This window comes from Eptesicus fuscus, chromosome 14 (genome assembly GCF_027574615.1).
Source record: "Eptesicus fuscus isolate TK198812 chromosome 14, DD_ASM_mEF_20220401, whole genome shotgun sequence".
In the NCBI taxonomy this organism is placed as follows: domain Eukaryota; kingdom Metazoa; phylum Chordata; class Mammalia; order Chiroptera; family Vespertilionidae; genus Eptesicus; species Eptesicus fuscus.
In genome coordinates, this window is record NC_072486.1 from 12854638 (window position 1) to 12867885 (window position 13248).

The 13248-nt window shown below is 42.2% G+C and overlaps 1 protein-coding gene across 2 annotated transcripts in view; it reads right to left on the reverse strand.

Moving 5' to 3' along the window:
- Positions 1 to 13248, reverse strand: part of NPY (neuropeptide Y) — a 110386-nt gene that overhangs the window by 47276 nt on the left and 49862 nt on the right. The gene's annotated exons all lie outside the window — the stretch shown is intronic.

Below are 13248 nucleotides of genomic sequence, written 5' to 3' on the forward strand. Positions count from 1 at the left end.
TCTTGCTATTTGCAAGTCAAAAATAATATTTGGAATTCTTTATCCTGGTGATACTTCCCAATATGTGATTAGCAAACAGAATCTAAGCATATCCAGGGCAAGCACTTTAAATTCTCCTTTTTGCAAAGCACAAAGAGTCAGTTCACAAAATTTTTAAAGCTGAAAGTAAACCGAGTCATTCTACAGATGATAACAAACATGTTGAATGAGTTTTCAAGGTCACCAGCCAATGAGTGGTAAACTTAGGACTCTTTAATCTTTATACCATTTTTCTGTCATTTTCACCCCATTACTTTTTAATTTGATACAGAACAAATTGTTTTTCAGAGTTTGGATGAACATGTGACATTAAAAATACTACCTTAAACTTTTATTATATTAGAATTCTCATTAGAATAAGGTTTTATTCAAAACCACCAGCCATGAACACTTTCCCTATGGACATTCTATACTTTTCTGGGGGACATAACTTACTTCCAGTAGTTAAAATAACCAAAAATTTGCCACCAGAGGCTCAGGCTACTTACTCACTTACATTAAAGTTGTCAAGGGCTCAAATTTCTAAAATGTAAATTAGAAAAACAAAGATCTTTTTATGTGATTTGTTGTTTACATATACACATATATATCAGATACATTTATATCTGCAAATAATCTAGAGTTATCTGCAAATCTTGCAATTGAGAAGAATGAAAATAATATATCTTGGGAATGGATCATGAATGTAGCCTCAAAATCCATGGATATGCATATGGGTCCATGCAAAGGGGGATAAGCACAGAGAAAAAATCTCTGCCTAGTCAGAATTTGGGTTGTAGACGATTTCTACATTTTTAGTCTAACTTCAACATAAACAATTATTAGTAATGCTAAAGCATTTGAAAGAATGTAATGGAAATTACTCTTCAAAAAGTATATCATCCCTGTTTGGGCAAAACCCAGAATTTAGAAGGGACAAACAGAGCCTGTAGTGAGTCTGCAGATACCTGGGTTGAGTTCCAAAACATGAGACTTCCAAAACCTCGGGCTTCTATTTCTGGACAAGTGGGAGGAACCAGCTACAACTTTTAATTCTAGCAGCAGATAGAGGAAGACAAGCATGCTGAGTGTATCTTTCATCAAATTCAAAACAGTAATCTGTGTCTTTGATAGCTTGGCATACAAGTTCAAGCCATTCGCATGTAACAAATCCAAACAACGCAAATGTGCAGTAAATCAGTCTCATTGTGTTAGTTTCTTAAATGTGCTTTTAAAAAGTGTTTTATCTCCAACTCCTGAACACACCTTGCCCTCCTTCTCCCTCGCTAATCCCTCTTCACGAGAGCACCCTCCTGTACCCAGCACTGCAGGCCCATGCAAGCTTTTCTACTTTCACTCAAAGCCAGGGCGTGTAAACAGGCTTCCTGCACCCTGCTTTGTAGTCCTTTCCTCATTTTACACAACTGTCAGAAGCAACAGAGGCCAATGTGGTGGGAGGCAGCCATGGTAGGTGTACTGATAAAAAATATCAGCATCCTTGTTCCAACCGTGACACCCTTTTCAATACATAAACTTCTCGCCATGCTGAAGCGTTCATTATGCCATTCAGAAGTAGGGGTCTAGTGTGACAATTTGCTGTAAAGCGCCGCCCTGATTATAAAGAGAAAATCAGTCACTTATTCTGCTGGGATTGTTCCTAAGACTGACAGACATGCTCAGTACGGAGCGGAGAGCTTGCACCTGGTCAGGAAACGGCAGGATGAGACAACAGTTCCTCTGTTGCTAATAATTACGCCTTGGGTTTAATCACCAACTTCATGCCTGACAAAATGGAAGCCGAAGACTGGAGAAATGATGAAGCAATAGGTATTTAAATCATGGAACATTTTTCGTTCAATTAGTATGGTGATGAGGCGCTCCGTTTGTTAGGGATTCTAGCTGATGCTGACAGTATTTTAAATTAAGGTTAGTTGAAATGACGGCAGCAGAGTTGGAGGAGTGACACACTACAATGAGTATGTCAGTTCTCTGTAGGCTGGAGATAGACTTTTGATGGCTTGAATCACAGCTCAGAAAGCTGCGACTGAATAGGAGAAAGTAATTTACAGCCCAACCCCTGCTCATAATAGTTTCTCTTCCTTTTAGCCAAAGCTGAGAGCGGGTTAGGAAAAGACTGACAGCCTGGAGGAAGGAAATGATGACTATCTTCTGTAAATTCCATTTGCATATCATTAATCAATTTAGGCAGCTGGCCCGTCTGGGCCTATTACTTAGAATACTGCGCTGACCCGGCCCAGTTTGCTCCATTGTACAGAGTGTGCACCAGGAAATGATAACATCACGGTTCTGGCTTTGAAGCTGGCAACTCTAGACAATTTTTTTTTCTCCAACAAATTTCACAATGACACTCAATCACATCTCTCCCTGGGAGGCTGCTTCTTGATGTCATATTTTTAGTTAAAATGGCTCATGAAATGCTCTTCCCCCCCCCCCCCACTTTCCTTTCCTACCATTTGCAAAACCCCAAACGTTCTAAAAATCACTAATTTTCATTAATTTGTATAAATGGCATGTGAAATTGCTACAAGGAGGTCTCCTATTTTGATGCCAACCCTGTCATGAATATAAATGATGGAATAGGCTCTTCCCAACAACTCAAGAGAAAAAACTCGAGAGGCAGGTTCTGTCTACATGCCTATGTTTGCTGCTGCAAAGTGGCAACAGAAAAGAAGTTTGATTAATTGAACAACTGGGAGCTAGCTATTCTGTTTATCATCTCAAGGCAGGAGAGGAGATAAATAAGAAGACAAGAATAACGTGCTGGATGGAGATAGAAGAGCCAGTTGCAGCTACCTCTTCATTAGCCATGCATGTGTGGTGCAATTTTTAATTGCCCGTGTATTCTCCCTAGCTTCGTGGGCACCTAGTATTGACATGGGCTCGGACAACATGGAAGAGTAATTTGAGTGTTAGCCCAAGCACTTGGTGGCTGTACATTATATGTGATTCTGTTTTCATTCCATGGGATGTGAAGAGAGCCATGGGATGAGAAAGAGCTAGCCTGCAGAAGGCTAAGGTTCCGCTATTACCTGCTGCATACAGGGCACACCTCTCTGAAGCTCACTAAAGTTCCTCCTAGTTCTAACATTACCTGATTTTGTTTCTCTCTTTAAGTTAACGTGTATTAAGTTCGTGAAAGGTCAGATATTGTGCTATGTGCTTCACAGGCATTCTCTCATTTGCTCTTCCCAACAGCCCTCAGAAGCAGGTGCTATTATTCACCCCATTTACAGATGAGAATACTGAGGCCTAGAGACATCAAGTTAACACCAAAACTACAAACTTTGAATCTAATATTATTTTTATTAAAAAACTGCTTACTATTTAAAAATCAATATGCACAGAAAAGCACAAATAAAACAAAAATAATGTCCACCACTCAGAAGAAATTATTCATATAAGATGAACATTATGCCAGATGCCTCCCTGTACACATATACACCTAACTGGAGCTGGATAGACACACAGCAAGAAGATTTTGTTTCTATGCAATTATTGTTAATTTATTGTTATATTTTACTTGATTCTAATAATTAAAAATGAAACTGAGAAACTACTAGTCTTTAAGTAAGTCTTCTACAGGAAATATTTTTCTAAGAAATAAGATTAAAATATTTAAAGATTGGAGGGTTTTTTTTAAATGTTTTTATTGATTTTTGGAGAGAGAGGAAGGGAGAGGGAGAGACATCGATATGATGCCTCCTGCACTATGCTCCCCCCTACAGGGGATTGAGCCTGCAACCTGGCATGTGTCCTGACCTGGAATTGAACCAGCAACATTTTGGTGAATGGGATGATTTCCAACCAACTGAGCCACAATGACCAGGACTAGAGATTGGAGTTCTATTTATATATGTCTTCCTTCATATTGCAATTTTAGACAGTATTAACTAATTACTTGGTAAGAAGGGTAAAGAAAGTAGCATTTATTCTCACCTTACAATTTTTATTTATTTATTTTCACTCTGACAAGATTTTTAACATTTACATTCTATTCTATATTCCTAATTCCCAGGATTTAGAAATAACTCTATGATTCCAGGATCTGTAGTTTTGGTTCTAAGTATAAATGGATTTATTTGTTCACTTTCTTTTTAACACATAGCTTCTCCATTCCTGAGTACTTTTGTTTTGATTCATGTCTTGGTTGGCTGGAGTTTGCCATCAAATAAATTTTTGAAGGACTCAGAAATGCTGAATTCTCTAATTCTCATGTACTTTATACACATACAAACACTTGGCTGGATTTAGTATTCTAGGGTCATGGATTTTTTTGCCTCAGAATTTTGTAGACATTGCTACATCGTCTCCTGATATCGTGATTATGGTGATATCTGAGGTCTCATGATTCCTCCTTTATGGGTGACTTATCTTTTTCAGACTTGATGCCTAAAGAATCCTTCCTTTATCCTCATTATAAACTTAACCCAACATTCCTCCATGTTGAATAATCTCCATAAATTGTCCTGACGGGAAAAGGAAATTATTTTATCTTGCAGATCCACTTCTTTGTTTATTTCAGAGATTTAAAAAACAAACAACAGATCAAACCTTCAAAATAACACCCATGAGCTGGGTAAAGAATATGCTTTCATAACTTTAGAGGGTACTAAGTAGGTTTTCCCAAAAATAAAGGTCTCCCCTTTACCTTCTAACTAGAAAACCATTCCACTTTATCTAAAACTGCATCTTTTTCAGTTGTTTCCTTAGTGTTTAGCAAGCAGTGTCTGCACACAATGGACACTCCATAAAAATTTGGTGAAAGAGAACACAGGATCACTGCTGTGGGGAGGGCAGGAGAGAGGCCAGGACTGGGGAGTAGGTACTGGAGTGGGAGGTGAAAAGATTCTACTATATGAACTTTACTCTCTTGACCCGTTTTGTCTAAAGCAGTACTTATTTAACACCTATGTTTATTCAATCCACTCAAGAGAATACAGGTGAGGTGAACCACTGTCAGTGAGGTGGTATGCCCAACCTTCACTGTGGGGGTGCTGATCAAAAGGTTAAAAAGTACTGGATGGGGCAAGAAGAATTCAAACTCTTCACCTTGTATACTGGTCTCTAAACTGGTTTTCTCTTTGATCATCTCCCTGATCCCGTCCTTCTCCACTGCCCTCAAAGGAATTTTTCTAAAAGAAACAAGTAAAACAAACACTAATGGGGATAGTCTGAAGTCTTAGATTCGAGTATTTCCCTACTGCCTTCCTCTCAGAAAGAAGCCAACAAGTCCAAGTTCTTGGGTTAAGATGCTTTAAAATTCTTTAGTCTTTGACACTAATCTCCTAACCTGTCTTCCTGCTTTAAGCATTTCTTCAAGTATAAAGTTGGCACAGACCCTGTCAGTGTTAAGTACAACATAAATGTTAGTTCCTGACCTCGCCCCATCTTGTTACATTCGTCAATTGCTATCTGGACATACTGTATTGGAGTGAATTCTTAGACTGTGAGCCCTTCTGGGAAAGATCAATAAATGTTGGATTGATCTCTGTTGAATTCTAAAAGCCAGTGCTCCAGAAGACACAGTTCCTATCTATATCCCCTTTCTTTGTGTCCACCTTCTCGCCAATCCTAGGCAATCTAAAGAGTGTAGCATCAGTGATGAGAGTAGCAGTCTATCGATCTGTGTAAGTCAGAGAAAACATCTCATACTGCACAAAAATTCCTGGACTGTGGTGGGAAGAGGCTTGGACTTGATTCCTTGTTCGGCCACCATTTCACTGAATGAGCAAGAGAACTCTTTTCTCTCTGGGTCTGATTCCTCACATGTCATTTCCACTTCTGCCCCTGGGGATGCTGCTGGAGGTGATTTCAACCCAGGTGTGGTATGGCCTACAGCAGTGGTCGGCAAACTGCGACTCGCGAGCCACATGAGGCTCTTTGGCCCCTTGAGTGTGGCTCGTCCACAAAATACCACGGCCTGGGCGAGTCTATTTTGAATAAGTGGCGTTAGAAGAAGTTTAAGTTTTAAAAATTGGGCTCTCAAAAGAAATTTCAATCGTTGTACTGTTGATATTTGGCTCTGTTGACTAATGAGTTTGCCGACCACTGGCCTACAGCATGGCTCTATAATCCTTCTAGGTGTTCCTGTCCCATGCCCTCATCCATTCCCTCACCTCCCCATCCTCCTGAATCCTCGGTAGCTGACACTGACCTTGTCTTCTTTACAGTGAGCATAGAGTCCCTCTTACAAACCCTGCTCTCTCTTCCTGGACTGACTGGTAGATTGCCTGCAAAGCCACCAACAGTCCCTCCCATTCTTCTATATGCATATTGTTCCTCCCACTAAAGGTGTAGTCTGTTTACTTCCCCTTGAATCAAAACTGGCTTATGACTTGCCTTGGCCAATAAAAAATGGCAGAAGTGCTGTTGTGTGATTTCTGGGTCTAGATCTTCAGAGGTCTTGCAGCTAATTAATGTAAACAAGAGTTAAGTTCCTAGGCATGTCATCACGTTGTAACAAAAAGACACTGAATGAAAGGATATTATTTGAGAACCTGCTGTATTGATTTTCCATATTCTTTTCTCTTTGATGATTTGATAGTTTTGAGCACTTATCTGCCAAGTTGAGGCTGTGCCAGATGTTGTGGGCACAGCTCAGAGGAGGGCTGGTGGACTCTGTCCTCACCTGTGTGTAGCTGCAGGGATGCAAGGTGCGGAGTGCTATTCTAGGCAAGGGAAGCTGCATGGAGCACAGAGAAGGCACCTGGAGGCCTCTGAGGCTTACAAGAGTAAGTGGTAAATATGGTGAGACAGAAAGAATACATGGAAACTGGCCAGGGGAAGAACTTGAGGACAGAGAGCAAAAGACAGAGCTTATAAAATAAGCCCAAAGACTTTTAAGGCATTCCCTAGAACAAGCATGTCAAACTCAAAGGCTAACATGGGCCAAATAAACGAGGCATGCAGCCCGTGGGCCACGAGTTTGACATGCTTACCCTAGAAGAACAGAGTGAAGTTCAAAAAGGCTGAGCATTGAGTAAAGTTAGAGCTGAAGGTGAGCAGGGACCCAGAAAGAGAAGCAGGACCAGGCCTTACAAATCTGGGTGAGAAATTTGCATTTTTAAGATTAAAGTACTATATCATATATACATATTCATAATATTTACATAGTTGACTTCTTAATTTCTATGAAATTCTTAATTTTTTATTTTTTAAAAATATATTTTATTGATTTTTTACAGAGAGGAAGAGAGAGGGATAGAGAGTTAGAAACATGGATGAGAGAGAAACATCGATCAGCTGCCTCTTGCACACCCCCTACTGGGAATGTGCCCGCAACCAAGGTACATGCCCTTGACCAGAATCGAACCTGGGACCCTTGAGTCTGCAGGCCGACGCTCTATCCACTGAGCCAAACCGGTTTCGGCGAAATTCTTAATTTTTTAATTTCTATGCAATAGGATACATGTTTGGATTTGAAACTTTTCTAGATTTCTACAATATTTTCAATTCTTCTTGTTTAGCTTCATTGAGTTTGCACCATTCTGGGACACAAAGCAAGCATTTGAAAGATGCAGGATTCTACTGGGAGGTCTCCTGGCAGGCACTGGGCCCACAGGTTCCATCCACGGCATTTTGTCCTATCTGCCCTTCCAAAAAGGGTGGCCTTCTTTGGGGTTATTCTCCGAGTTTGCAGGCATAACATTCCCAGCACATGAAAAGATGGCAAAGAAACTTGAAGGATTTCTAGCTATTAATTCAGATTCACTGATTTCAGCTGATTTTCATCCACCTGGAGACTCCTCAAGGCCAAATCTGGGTTTCTAACCATTTTTCATACAAGAGAAAGTTGAAGTAAAAGCTATGAGGGGGAATTCTGCTGTTAACAGGGGAGTGCTTCAAGTGTGGGTCTTGGCAATGAACTATTCACTCAAGGTTCATGAGGCAATGATGAGACAGCTCCAAAGCAGCAAATCTCTGCGACATGACAGTTCAGTCACAAAGACCGTTAACAGAGGGCAGCTCATCCAACACATCAGCAGAAATGGAACAGAGCAGCCTCTGTGCAATCGCACGTATCAGAGTGATGGCTGCAGCACTGCACTGAATCCGGTGCCAGTGCAAACTGAAAACCTGGCGTTCACTCCCCATATCCATGGGCTTCGGAGGAGCTAAATAGTTCAAGGAGACCGAGTCTGGAGGAAATTTTGTGAGAATTTTTTTCCTTCAAATAATGTTTAAGTTTGAATATGCTTTTTGTAAGAATCACATGGAACTCAGGTTTGGCTGGCTGCTGCTTCAAAAGCCAATTCTTGACAGACAGTTCTGATGGAAGGAAAGACGGTTTATTCAAGTACTGCCCGCCTGAGAATATGGTGGACCCCTATCCTAAAGACCATCTTAGTGCAGGCAGGGGCTTTTATTAGGAGTGAGGGAAAGCAGAACAAAGAAATCAGGGGAGGGGGATTGAAAGGTCTCAATGTGTAAGTCAGCACAGTCTACTCCAGTGATTATCTCGAAACTGGTCAAGGGGAGGTCTGGTTTCAATGACTGAAAGTCAACACATCTCCTGGAGCTAGACCATCGGTTACTGGAGTCAGCTTCCTTTGAAGTTAGCTCCTGGAACTCTTTCATAAATATGCTGTTTATCTATGGGTTACATATTAGTTAACAACTCATCCTTTACAAAAAACACTTTTAACAGAAACAATATTAAAAGAATGGAGGGGTGGGTTACAGGAATAATAAATGAAGTTACTAATTAATCATGCTTCAAACAGTAAAAAAAGGCTTCTACTTTAATTATGGCTAGCTGTCATGTAGGGTAAATACAATTAGAAAACAAAATGAGTTTAAATTATTCCTCCCCTATTTTTCTTACACAATCACATGTATGTCTTTTTTTAACTTGTAAAAGTAGTACATTTGTAATATATGTACATGTGTATATATAAATATATGTAGAAGTACATATGTACCTATATACATATAGGTATGCATGTCTGTATATATGTATATATATACATATAGACTTTACATAAAATTAAAAATGAAAAGAAAAGCCTACCCCACTTCACCCATTCATGATCCTAAATGGTCCAGTTGTGGGAACCCACCAGACCTTCCTCTCTTAACAGCATTTGCAGAATATTTCCCCTGTGAAAAGGGATGCTTTAGAAATGATTGTATATTGTTCTCTTAGCAGGTGCTTTAATATACTATAATAAAGCAATGATAATCAAAAGAATGAAAATAGCCATTCCCCCAAATCCTGTCATTCAGCAACACTTACCATTAACCTGTTATAGTTCCTTCTGGCATAGATATACTATGCCAGAAGGATATATATAATATACTATACATATATATAACATATACATATGAATGATCATATTCTAAATATTGCAATCTTTTTTTCTCACTGGATCCATGAATACTGTCCCATGCAATTATAAAATTTCTATAGCCTTACTACTCAAAGTGTGGTCCACGGATGATCACCTGGGAGCTTGTTAGAAATGCAGAACCTGATGCCCACTCCTACTGGATCAGATCTTCATTTAAACAAGATCCCCAAGTGATTCATGAGCACATTACAGTGTGAGAAGTGGAATCTACCACTTCCTTTTAAATGTTTGACAGGTGTACCACTGTCTGATTGTGCCACAGGGCTAGAATTTAATCATTTGATTCTAATTAGTGTCAGGAAAGGTTATCCATCTAGATGGCCAGGAGCCATTTCCTGGAAATCCTTGTTAGAGCCATTCTCATTGCCCTTGGGTGACAGACAACTCTTACTGGGTGAAGTTGTGGGAAAACCAAAGTCTACACTGGAAAAGTATCTCACAGATGACTGTGCTCAGAATGGTTGGAAAAAAATGTTTACTATGTTTTGGAAACAGATGCTTCCAACAAAGAGAACAGGAAGCTGGTGCCTTCCCTGTCTGCCATTCAGCAGGGCTGAATGCATTCTGTCAAATTTGCCTACAAACTTTGCTGAACAGCCCAGCAAGCAGCGATGAAAATTACAGAGTGGCTCCCAGGCACTTTGGTGGGTAATCAGCTGAAATTGAGCTGTTTTCCATATTCTTTGCTGATAATGCAAATGGAAGCTTTAAAGCAAATGGATCCAAGTTACCACACATCCTACAAGCTGAGAAGGCCCATGTGGTCCACATAGATGCCCTAGCCCTGCCACAGAATTGGGTCCCATGGCTATCAACAATAGGATGCACTGGACTGTCTGGGCTGCACGTTAACAAATAGCCAGGCTGAGCTACAGGGTTGCAGGCCCAGGGCCAAGCTTCTGGATGAATTAGCTATCAGGAAGTAAAGGCAGCTCTAGGTAAAATCCTGGGCCTGTCTAAAATTTCTATGATTTCCTCACACCAGCCTCAGTTTTTCTTTGAAAGGTCTCCCTTGTGCTGTCCAGGAGAAAAGGACTCGGACTTAAAGTACAGGATGCAGGACTTTAAGTCCAAGCTGGCTTCAGGCTTTTAGGTGCCCCAAGATCATGAACCAGAGCAGAAAGCAGCTGTGACCAGGGGATTAGTGACCAGGGGAAAGCTGACTGTTTCTTCTCAGGTTTTCGCAGTGGTTCTGCATGGGGCATCCAGGGGAAAACATCACTTTGGGAGTTGCCAAGAGGCTAAGAGAAGGAGTGATAGAAAGGAGTATGGCACCAGATTCAAATGTCAACTCACCATATCCTAGCTATGACCCTAAAGGTGGCTAACTTTGACTCTTAACTTCTATGAAACAGAATAATTATATTCTCACAGGTAATATGTCATTAATGTATCACTAGGGACATGGTAGGTATTTGATAAATGCTCTTTTCCCTCCTTCTTCCCTTGAAAAATGAACCAAATTTCTCACTCTCTCTTTACTCACCCTCCTCTTCCTCCACCCTCCAACCCTTCCACCATTTCATCTAATTCCACTGCATACTCTTCAGCCACACAGAGTTTCATAAACATACCATGCTGGTTCTTACTTCAGGAACATAACATGTGCCGCTTTCTCTATGGGAGACATTTTCTCATTTCTATTAACTGAATAGCTCCTGCTCATCCTTCAGGTCTGAAGATGGACATGAATTTCTCCAGAAAGCTCTCAGTCAGGGAGTCCCTGCTAGTCTCCACATAGCACTTACCTGGTTACCTCCCTATCACATGGAAACAGTCCATTAACTGTCTATTTCTTCTAGAAATTGTGACCAATTTAAGGCAAAAGACTATGTCTTACCCATCCCAATGTAGAGTCCCCTTTCCCATCCCATTAGAAGTTCCTGGTGCTCAGTGTGTATGTGTGCAATATTTACAGATGTGTGCATGCATATATATCCTACCTAATAATAGAGTAATATGCAAACTGACCGTACCTTTGCTATACCCACAAGCCACGCTCACCAGCCACGCCCACCAGCAAACCGTTGCAGGGACGCTGGGGTGCAGCCAAGCCCAAGGCCTGGAAAGCCTCTGGCGGAGGCTTTCCAGGCCTTGGGCACCAGCGGGGAGCCTGCACGGATTGCAGGCAACCACTGGGGATCGGCTCCTACGATCCTTAGCAGGGACGCTGGGTGCAGCCGAGCCCAAGGTCGGGAAAGCCTAGGGCCGAGGCTTTCCCGGCCTTGGGCACCAGCGGGGAGCCTGCACTGATCGCAGGCAACCACTGGGGGTCGGCTCCTACGATCCTTAGCAGGGACGCTGGGGTGCGGCCAAGCCCAAGGCTGCCGCCCGGGGCCAAGCCCTGACCCTGAAAGAAGGCAGAAGGTGATGGCCACAGCCAAGGCCTGGGTCTCTGGTGCCAGCAGAAAACTGGTGCAGGCAGCCAGGTGAATGAAGGTCTATTGCACGAATCTTTGTGCAAACAGGTTGCTAGTATGTATATATATATATGTGTGTGTGTGTGTGTGTGTGTATGGGTGTGTGTGTGTGTGTGTGTGTGTGTGTATATTTATTATATATTTTTTTTTTTAGAGGCCCAGTGCACGAAATTCATGCACTCAGAAGTGGGGGGGTCCCTCAGCCAAGACTGCACCCTCTCGCAGTCCGGGAACCCTCAGGGGATGTCCAACTGATGGCTTAGGCCTGCTCCCCATAGGACAGACATCCTTAGAGCTGCTGCGGTGGCGGGAGAGGCTCCCACCACCGCTGCTGTGCTAGCCAGCCATGAGCCCAGCTTCTGGCTGAGCAGCGCTCCCCCTGTGGGAGCACACTGACCACCAGGGGACAGCTCCTGCATTGAGCATCTGCCCCCTGGTGGTCAGTGCATGTCATAGTGACCGGTCGTTCTGCTGTTCAGTTGATTTGCATATTAGCCTTTTATTATACAGGAATATATGAAAAAATAAAATAATGGAAAGAAAAATGATATGCATACAAACATTTTCAGCTGTTGTGTATTAAGAACTTATGACCTTCTAGGCATTGTACTAAGTATATTACATGTGCCACTTATTTACATACAAGTAGCCCATCACGCAATATCGCGTGCAGTAGGCTGCCCACCGCTTCCACAGGAGGAACCACAGCGCACCGCCGGGAGCTGTGCTGCTTCCGTGGGAGCCAGGAGGGACCCGTGCCAATTCGGCGGGAGGCGGAGGGAGCCGTGCTGCTCCCGTGGGAGGCAGGCCTGACGTCTCCTCTCCGGGCCTGCGCTCAGCCACGGAGGCTGTGGGCCGGCCCCCCTGTCCCCCAGAGGCCCTCCACAGCCAGGGCAGAATGCTGCTGGCTCTCAGCGGCTGTCCCCCCAGGACTGGGAGACTCCGGCGGGGATGAGGGGACTGGGCTCCACCATCTTGTGGCTATGGGCGCCGCCATCTTTGTGATGGAGTGACGTTTAATTTGCATATTACCCTTTTACTAGATAGGATGATGCTATAGTTGGTTATATTTGAAGGGGATGCAAGGAGATATTAATTTTTTTCTTTTAACATTTTTAATTTTCCCAATTTACAGATATTCTTCGTAGAAACCAGGGAAAATAGTTATTTTAAGATGCTCTTTGCCTATATTGAAGGTCTTACAATATACTAGTATATGAGTATAAAATACATACGGGTCACGGCTATTCTCTGAAAATTGGCCTTGTGAGGAGAAGGCACTAAGCCAGTAGGAACTCAGAATTTTTGTGGACTCTCTTAAACTCCCCTAGAATTTCAATATGAGAGTTTCTGTGTATGTAAGTTCCAAAGGCACCTGTTGGCTCTGTGCATATGGCACTTCTTTGTTTCCAAAACCTATCAGTGAAGGAGTGCCCACA